General features: G+C 34.8%; 2 long non-coding RNA genes across 2 annotated transcripts; one reads left to right on the top strand and one right to left on the bottom strand.

Moving 5' to 3' along the window:
* Nucleotides 1–935: 935 nt before the first annotated feature.
* LOC113076286 (uncharacterized) lies at nt 936–2,611 on the top strand. Its single transcript, XR_003281154.1, has 3 exons — nt 936–1,009; nt 1,137–1,208; nt 2,520–2,611. It is a non-coding gene; the product is annotated as an uncharacterized LOC113076286 (long non-coding RNA).
* Nucleotides 2,612–7,704: 5,093 nt separating this feature from the next.
* Nucleotides 7,705–9,654, bottom strand: LOC113076288 (uncharacterized). The gene is made up of 4 exons (XR_003281155.1): nt 9,585–9,654; nt 9,387–9,465; nt 9,174–9,255; nt 7,705–7,840 (listed from the first exon to the last, which is right to left on the bottom strand). It is a non-coding gene; the product is annotated as an uncharacterized LOC113076288 (long non-coding RNA).
* Between the last annotated feature and the right edge of the window lie 647 nt (nt 9,655–10,301).

Genomic DNA, 10,301 nt, shown 5'->3' with positions numbered 1-10,301 from the left:
TTAAGTGACAGGGCCAAAATGCAAAATTTTAAGTAATGTTTAGTCAACATTACTTGATTTTTTAAGTCAAGGCAACATTAGGGTTTACAGTGTCTGGCCATTTTAATTTCAAATTTAAAGTATCTTTTGTTTGTTTTTTATAATTAATTTCTTTTAATTTCAAATGAGTATTCAACATTTTATGTCTTGTATATCAAAACATTATTCATGCATGTGTAACTGCAGGTTAAATGCATTCTTGTCCTGCATTAAACAGTGTAATACATCTAAATGCCACTTCCGATGAAGCTTCTGTGTTTCCCCTGCATTGAAAAGATGAGTTTGTTGATACTGATTTGCCTGGTAACAGCCCAAATGTCTTATTATTCTAAATAACTGATTCCTTTAATTAAAAACAACTAGTTTGAGATTAACAGCACTGTAAACCCTACACTGTAAACCCTAACGTTGTCATTAATAAAGAAATCAAGTTAACATAACTTCACATTACTTATAACACCCAGTTTTGCCATCAAAACTTAAACAGATGTGTTTAACTTACTCATTGGCAATGAAAATCTTTTTAATTAAGATTTTAAGTGTTATAAACTCATAAGTTCCATTTATTTAAATTATTCGCTACGTCTGTGTTTAAAATTGATTGGTCGCGCTTGAAATTCTGCCTTGACAACAGCGCCGATTGGCCAATATAACACAAGGCGGGAATTTTTTGTCGAATTTGCTGAAGACGCAGCACTGAATGCAGGACACAGTCATTTGCAGGACCACCTGAAAGAAGAAATAAATAATACAGTTTAAAGTTAAATAGGTAAGTAAAGATTTAAACGCAACGCATAAGTATACACACATTCTTTTTTTTATTTCCTTATACGTTTTATTGTCATGTTATTTGCATGGTGAAAATACTTTAACGTTACCGTTTTACTCTGGCAGCGGGCCAGCTGCAGCAGCCAGACAGGCGTTAAAGCAGGTTGGAAGAGAGTCGTCGTGAAAGACCCAGAGTACGCTGGTAGGCAGAATAATGGTAAAATATATATTTAAATTGCGCTAAGTTTCCTTGGAGTATTTTCGAGTTATAAACACTTGTTACTAACTTTCTGTAAGAACATCTGAGTTTCCCGTTTTCCCTTCCGCAGGGACAGTAGCAGGCGGTTATGAAGCAGACGAGGAGGGGGAAGAGTCGAGGCCACAGGAGGAACGTTACGTTGGTAAATTTTGCTTTATTGTCTGTTAAAGGTTTTATTTTATTTTTATACGGATGGACAAGGTATAAATGCGTTTAAGTTAAAATCACCTAACTTCCAAACATAGCCAATGTTTTACAGACTAGCGCTGTTGTTTACAATTGGCCTAAGCGTGATATTGCGGCTCGAACTTCGAGAAAAATCTATTTCCAGACACTGAAATGTCTCTGTGTAATTTGTGAAAGGACTTTCTTTTATGTGGTGTAAAATTGGGCTGCTGCGTGAATATACTGACTTGGGCCTAATCGTTTTAAGAATTTCTTTGGGCGGTATGTTCACTGAAAACCGCAGACCTTTTTCCTGCCTGCGACACATTTACAGAGATATTATTAATTAATAGTTATATGGAATGAAATTTTATGAAATGATAGGTCTATGCAATAAACGAAACATTTACATAATACCTTTAATCCACAGCCTCTGTAAACAGAGCTAAATGCGTTTACTACAGTCAGAACAAGCTTAAAGCTGTTAAGTTATATCAAACTTTGGGAATCTTTGAAAAGTCAATCTTCCTGATTTGAGATCGTGCATGTGAATGTAATTGTACTTTTTTAATAGCATCAAGGATAGCAGCAAGTATTATTTTGATGAACAACACAACAGACGCATCTCCTCCTGACAGCCTGGAGTGCAAGCGCCCTGACACATATAATGATGTGATACTGGTGTGGTTTGTTTACAACTAGCAGGATGTCCAAAATTGTACTTGCTACTATCCTTGATGCTGCAATCTGTATAAAAAGGTAAGATTGTTCATAGGTGTGATCTCAAATTGGGAAGATTGAGTTTTCACACATTGCCAAAGTTTGATATATCGCACTCCAGACTGTAGAAAATACACTCAGGGCTGTTTGTACAAGGTTAAGGTAATGTTATAAATAACGTTTCTTGCATGGACCTTTCGTTTCATTTCATAAGACATAAATATATCATCAGGAACCACAAGTAATGATTTTGTTTTGCTTGTACATGTTTTTTGACCATCAAAGGGATGGTTACATTTGACTTTAATTTATATGAATAGCCAAAGACAACAGTTTCAGCTTAAAATCTTCTTTAATGTTCTGCTAAATAAAGTCTTTGATGGTTGAGTGTGAGTAAATTGACAGCAAAATTGTATTCATGAATGAAAATCCTTTTAAATGTAAGTAAATGTAAACTGTATAAATTGCAATATAGACTTCATAGTTGATCTCTGAGTAAACGTTTAAAGGCTGTTATAATGTATTATTAGTGGTTGGATTTAATACAATTTTATTTTTTCCACACAAGCTATCAGAGCCAACTGAAGCCGAACTTTGGTGCTTTAAGGACTATGCCTTTGGTTTGGAGATGTCTCTGCTTTCTTTAAGACACTTTGTTTGGTAAGTGTTCCAAGGAGAAAATGTACAAAAAAAAAAACCTCTATACACACTCTCACACATTCACAATCTTGGGTCATTCTCTCTCTCAGACACACACACACACACACACTGTATCAGTCTGAATCTAAAGGTTTAATTCACTCAAATATTGAAAATTATGTAATTCATTGACTCACCCTTATGTCACTCCATCTTCAAGACAATAGATTTTTATGATATTCTGTAACTTTTTGTCGCTCCGTTGACATCCAACACAACTACACTTTCAAGGACAATAGGAAAGACTTTGTTACAGTACTCTGTACTACTGTACTCCAGTGGTTTAACCTCAATTTTATGAAGCAAAAAGAGTGCTATGTTTGTGCAAAAAAACATAATTTACCAGTGTATTTTTAAAAATGTTTATCTGCAATGCCCGTTCATGAGAGTATCTCATATAGCACCACAACGCTTAAGTTTTGACGTAATTGTGTGAACATGCGTTGGAGATTATATTTAGCAAATAAAGTTGTACTTTTTTTTTTTTTTTTTTTTTTTTGCACAAACAAATTACTTGCGTAGCTTCATAACACTGAGGTTAAACCACTGGAGTCACATGGATTACTTTAATGTTGTCTTTCATACCACTTTTTGGACCTTGAAAGTGGTAATTGCATTGGATCTCTAGTATGGAGGGACTGAAACCTCATGGGTTTCATTTAAAAATCTTTTTTTTTAAGTTCCGAAGATGAACGTAGGTCTTTCAGATGTGCAGCGACACAAGGGCGAGTAATTAATGACAAAATGTTAAATTTTGGGTGAACTAACCCTTTTAGATGGAGATTGATGCAGTGTTTGTGAGAGATCGTGTGAATGTGTAATAAAAAATGAAAATTCTGTCAGTAATTACTCACCCTCATGTTGTTCCAAACCTGTAATACTTTCGTTCATCTTCGGGAACACAAATTAAGATATTTTTTTTATGAAATCTGAGAGCTGTCTCACTCCTCCATAGGTTTCTATAGTAACTGTAGCTTGCCGGCCTTGCTCAACCTGAAGTTTATCAAGTGATGAGAATACTTTTTGTGTGCAAAAAACAACGTCTTTATTGAACTATTCATTTTCCTCTTTGTTTCTCTGAGTTCACGTAGTGTAACAGTGCAGTGCTTCTGGGTTGTACGTCAGAACGTAGGCTCACTATTGGCCAGAATCACACACATGACCAGCGTGAGCCTCCATTCTGATGTACAACCCAGAGGCGCTGCGCTGTTACATAACGTAACTCTACGCTTGATAAACTTCAGGTTGAGCCACTGTGGTCACTTGGACTATTTTAACATGTCTTTACAAACTTTCTGGGCTGGCAAGTTTAAATTACAGAGAAGCCTATGGAGGAGTGAGACAACTCGGATCATCAAAAATATTTTAATCGATGATGTATTACTGCGTTGGAACAACGTGAGGGTGAGTAATTACTAACAGAATTTTAATTTTTTTGGTGAACTAACCCTTTAAGTTGCACCTTTTTGAAATGTAAATGAGCTTGCATGTATGTGAATTAATTTTAATTTGTTAATGTTTTTTCACTATATGTCCGATGATCACCGCTCAATTCTTTATGTGCCAGTGGGGATTTTGATAGTTGAAGATGGGACAAGATGGGTCTCCCTCTTCGATTGGATTCGTAATCGAGGGAAAATTAGTGATGGACAATCTACATGACCTTCCTGAAGCAATGTGCCTTCTGTTCGGACTAATAAATGCATTGCACCTGAGTTACCCAAAGTCGCTGAGAGACACGTTTGACTTCATTCAGCGGATTCTACTTTCCTTGGGGCAGAAAGACCTGCAGCCTAAAACACAGTCGTTGGCAAACCAGCTGTTTGGTTTAATTGGAGAAATTGCTTGGCGCATTTTAATAGCAACACATTTACATTACACATGGTCCTTTAAAAAAGACTGAGACTGTTAAAAATATGAGTTTACTCTTTTATTCATGTGTCTTTTTAAAATGAGCTTACTGTTTTGTAAAAATGTGAGCTTACTGTTATAAATATGAGCTTAAGGTTTTTTTTTGTAATGTGAGCTTAATGTTTTGTAAAAATGTTAGCTTACTGTTAAATTTGAGCTTAATTTTTTAATGTGACTTAAAAATGCAGCTTCCTGTAAAAAAAAAATGAGCTTAAAGTGCTGTTCAAGTGTCTTAATGTGACTTAAAAATATAAGCTTGATATTACCAATGTTTCTTAAATTAATGTAAATGTATAAACCAAATAAAGCTGTGTATGGAAAAAACTATATTTGTATTAAATCATTAAAACAAGTAAACCATATAAAACTCGAAAATTTAAGTTAAGTCTGTTTGCCTTTTTAAGTTATCTGTACTTGAACATTTAAGTTAATTCAATGAAGAGACCAACATTAGGTCAACTCAATTGAATTGAGTTGGCAATTTTGCCATTACTCAATTTTACTTACGCAACCACTTTCCTCAAATCATTTGAGTAGTCTCAACTTATTAGGGTTTACAGTGTAATAAGTTGAGACTACTCAAATGATTTGAGGAAAGTGGTTGCGTAAGTAAAATTGAGTAATGGCAAAATTGACAACTCAATTCAATTGAGTTGACCTAATGTTGGTCTCTTCATTGAATTAACTTAAATGTTCAAGTACAGATAACTTAAAAAGGCAAATAGACTTAACTTAAATTTTTGAGTTTTATATGGTTTACTTGTTTTAATGATTTAATACAAATATTGTTTTTTCCATTAACAGCTTTATTTAGTTTATACATTTACATTAATTTAAGAAACATTACTAATATCAAGCTCATATTTTTAAGTCACATTTAGACACTTGAACAGCACTTAAGCTCACATTTTTAGAAAACAGTAGCTCATATTTTAAACAGCAAGCTGCATTTTTAAGTCACATTAAAATATTGAGCTCATGTTTAACAGCAAGCTTACATTTTTACAGAACATTACACTCACATAAAAAAAAAAAAAAAAACATTAAGCTAAACATTATCCCAGTGACTTTGGGTAACTCAGGTGCAATGCATATAGAAGTCCGAACAGAAGGCACATTGCTTCAGGAAGGTCATGTAGATTGTCCATCACTAATTTTCCCTCGATTATGATTCCAATCGAAGAGGGAGACCCATCTTGTCCCATCTTCAACTATCAAAATCCCCACTGGCACATAAAGAATTGAGCGGTGATCATCGGACATATAGTGAAAAAACATTAACAAATTAAAATTAATTCACATACATGCAAGCTCATTTACATTTCAAAAAGGTGCAACTTAAAGGTTTAGTTCACCAAAAAAATTAAAATTCTGTTAGTAATTACTCACCCTCACGTTGTTTCAACGCAGTAATACATCATCGATTAAAATATTTTTGATGATCCGAGTTGTCTCACTCCTCCATAGGCTTCTCTGTAATTTAAACTTGCCAGCCCAGAAAGTTTGTAAAGACATGTTAAAATAGTACAAGTGACCACAGTGGCTGAACCAGAAATTTATCAAGCGTAGCGTTACGTTATGTAACAGCGCAGCGCCTCTGGGTTGTACATCAGAATGGAGGCTCATGCTGGTCATGTGTGTGATGCTGGCCAATAGTGAGCCTACGTTCTGACGTACAACCCAGAAGTGCTGCACTGTTAGACTACTTGAACTCACTCAGAGAAACAAAGAGGACAATGTATAGTTGAATAGACGTTATTTTGTTTGTTTTTTTGCGCACAAAAAGTATTCTCATCGCTTGATAAACTTTAGGTTGAGGCACTGTAGTCACTTTGACTATTTTTAACAATGTTTTTAACTTTCTGGGCCGGCAAGTTACACTTACAATAGAAACCTATGGAGGAGTGAGACAGCTCTCAGATTTCATCAAAAATATCTTAATTTGTGCTCCGAAGATGAACGAAAGTATTACAGGTTTGGAACAACATGAGGGTGAGTAATTACTGACAGAATTTTCTTTTTTATTACACATTCACACGATGTCTCACATACACTGCATCAATATCAACCTAAAAGGGTTAGTTCACCCAAAATTTAAAATTCTGTCATTAATTACTGAACCTTGTGGTGTTGCACATCTGAAAGACCTACGTTCATCTTCGGAACATATTAAAATATTTTTAATGAAACCCATGAGGTTTCAGTCCGTCCATACTAGAGATCCAATTCAATTACCACTTTCAAGGTCCAAGAAGGTATGAAAGACATCACTAAAGTAATCCATGTGACTCCAGTGGTTTAACCTCAATTTCATGAAGCTACACAAGTAATCTGTTTGTGCAAAAAAAAAAAAAAAAAGTACAACTTATAAAAAAATATTATCTCCAATGCACGGTCACGCAATTACGTCTGCTCTCACATGAATACAAAACTCACACGTTGTGGTGCTATATGAGATACTGTCTTGAGCGGGCGTTGCAGATAAACAATTACACTGGTAAATTATGTTTTTTTTGCACAAACATAGCACTCGTTTTGCTTCAGAAAATTGAGGTTAAACCACTGGAGTACAGTAGTACAGAGTACTGCAACAAAGTCTTTCCTATCATCCTTGAAAGTGTAGTTGTGTTGGATGTCAATGGAGGGACATAAAGTTACAGAATATCATTAAAAAAATCTATTGTGCCTTAAAGATGGAATGACACAAGGGTGAGTCAATGAATTACAGAATTTTCATTTTTGAGTGAATAAACCCTTTAGATTGATACAGTGTGTGTGAATGACCGAGATTGTGAATGTGTTAGAGTGTGTATAGAGGGTGAGAGGGTGTCTTTTGGACATTTTCTCCTTGGAACACTTACCAAACACATCTTAAAGAAAGCAGGAGTCACCTCCAAACCAAAGAGGTAGTCCTTTAAGCACCAAAGTTCAGTTTCAGTTGGCTCTGATAGCTTGTGTGAAAAAAATAAAATTTTATTAAATCCAACCACTTGATAATAATACATTATTATAGCCTTTAAACATTTAATCAGAGATCAACTATGAAGTCTATATTGCAGTTTATAAAGAATCAATCTACTATCTTCTAAGATATATCTAGGATAAATTATTGGGACTTCTAACTAACCTTTGTTGCTTCAGAAGGTTTATCAAAAGCTGACCAGCAACTCCCGTTCTGGCTCTGAAAATGTCCAAGAGCCATGTACTATGTTGGTCAAGGGTCTCGTAAAATTCCCTTTTCAAGATCTTACCAGCAATCCTATTAAACTCCACGTAGACCTGAAAAAATTAAGAAGGGGAAAGTAACAACATGCATGCATGGTGTGCTTGATTATTTTTTAAGATAACAAGTTAATTCCAGTCAAAGGTACAAAAATGTGTTAATTAAAAAAAGGTTAATTATTTATTTACCTACATTTAAAAGGATTTTTCATTCATGAATAAAAATTTGCTGTCAATTTACTCACTCTAGCCATCCAAGATGTGGGCGACTTTATTTAGCAGAACATTAAGGGAGATTTTTAGCTGAAACTGTTGTCTTTGGCTATTCATATAATGAAAGTCAACTGTAACCATCCCTTTGATTGTCAAAAAACGTGTACAAGCAAAACAAAATCAATAATTGTGATTCCTGATGATATATTTGTGTCTTATGAAATGAAACGATAAGTCTATGCAAGCAACATTATTTATAACATTATTACCTTTACCTTGTACAAACAGCCCTGAGTGTATTTTCTACAGTCTGGAGTGCGAGTGTAAAGATATATCAAACTTTGGGAATATGTGAAAACTCAATCTTCCCAATTTAAGATCACTCATGTGAACAATCTTACTTTTTTATACAGGTTGCAGCATCAAGGATAGTAGCAAGTACCATTTTGCACATCCTGCTAGTTGTAAATAAACCACACATCAGGGTGCTTGCCCTCCAGGCTGTCAGGAGGAGATGGGTCTGTTGTGTTGTTCATCAAAATGATACTTGCTGCTATCCTTAATGTTGCTACCCGTTTAAAAAAGCAAAATTACATTCACATGTGTGACAGATTGACAGATTGACAGATTCCCAAAGTTTGATATAACGTTATATCTTTACGCTTGTGTTCCAGACTGTAGTAAACAAATTCAGCTTTGTTTGCAGAGGCTGTGAATTAAAGGTAATATATGAGGTTTAGTTTCTTGCATAGACCTATCATTTCATATAATTTCATTCCACATAACTATTCATTAATTAATAATATCTCTGTAAATGTGTCGCAGGCAGGAAAAGGTCTGCGGTTTTTAGTAACATACCGACCAAAGAAATTCTTATAACGATTAACGTTAGGCATAAGTCAGTATTCACGCGGCACCCCAATTTTACACCAAATAAAAGAAACGTCCTTTCACAAATTACACAAAGAGACATTTCAGTGTCTGGAAATAGATTTTTCTCGGAAGTTCGAGCCGCAATATCACGCTTAGGTCTATTGTAAACAACAGTGCTAAGTTAGTCTGTAAAACATTGGCTATGTTTGGAAGTTAGGGGATTTTAACTTAAACGCATTTATACCTTAAGTCCAGTTGTATAAAAAATAAAATAAAACATAGCAGACAATAAAGCAAAATTTACCAGCGTAACATTACTCCTGTGGCCTCGACTCTTCCCCCTCCTCGTCTGCTTCATAACCACCTGCCTGCTAATGTTACTGTCCCTACAGGAGGAAAACGGGAAATTCAGATGTTCTTACAGAAAGTTGGTAACACGAACGTGTTTATAACTCGAAAAATACTCAAAGGCAACTAAGCAAAATTTAAATATATATTTTTCCATTATTCTACCTACCAGCGTACTCTGGGTCTTTCACAACGACTCTCTTCCCGCCTGCTTTAACGCCTGTCTGGCTGCTTGTGCAGCTGGCCCGCTGCCAAAGTAAAACGGAAAAGTATTTTCAACATGCAAATAATATGACAATAAAACGTATAAGGAAATAAAAAATACAACGTGTGTATATTTATGCGTTGTGTTTAAACCTTTACTTACCTATTTAACTTTAAACTGCAAATGATTGTGAACCGCAGTCAGTGCTGCGTCTTCAGCAAATTCGAAAAACAATTCCCGCCTTGTGTTATATTGGCCAATCGGTGCTGTTGTCAAGGCAGAATTTCAAGCGCGACCAATCATTTTTAAACAGAGACGTAGCGAATAATTTAAATAAATGGAAATTCTGAGTTAATAACACTTAAAATCTTAATTCAAAAGATTTTTACTGCCAATGAGTAATTTAAACACACCTGTTTAAGTTTTGATGGCAAAACTTGGTGTTATAAGTAATGTGAAGTTATGTTAACTTGATTTCTTTATTAATTACAACATTAGGGTTTACAGTGAGGGCTATCCCTTTTTGCCTCCCTCCCACTGTTAAAATGTAACTAAGTAATTTTTACTCTGAGTAAATTTTAAATGAGCTACTTTTTACTTTTACTTGAGTAGATTTTTAGACTGGTACTTTTACTTGTACTTAAGTAAAATTTCATTAATGAAATGGTACTTTTTTACTTGAGTAGAATATTTTTTTACTCTTTCCACCTCTGCGATTTTATGACAACTAATCTTTTGTCTAAATTACAGTCTTTGTGGATGTGGTTGTAGTTATTAGCTGGCTTATAACAAGAAGCTTTGAGTGAGACCTAGTAGTCAAATTCTGGGGGAAAACAATCTCACAATAGTCCAAAAAGAGAAATGTCCCCTTAATTTCCA

This window comes from Carassius auratus, unplaced genomic scaffold (assembly GCF_003368295.1).
Source record: "Carassius auratus strain Wakin unplaced genomic scaffold, ASM336829v1 scaf_tig00019644, whole genome shotgun sequence".
NCBI lineage: Eukaryota > Metazoa > Chordata > Actinopteri > Cypriniformes > Cyprinidae > Carassius > Carassius auratus.
The sequence above is the reverse complement of the archived record's forward strand: the minus strand, read 5'-3'. Positions and strand labels throughout refer to the sequence as shown.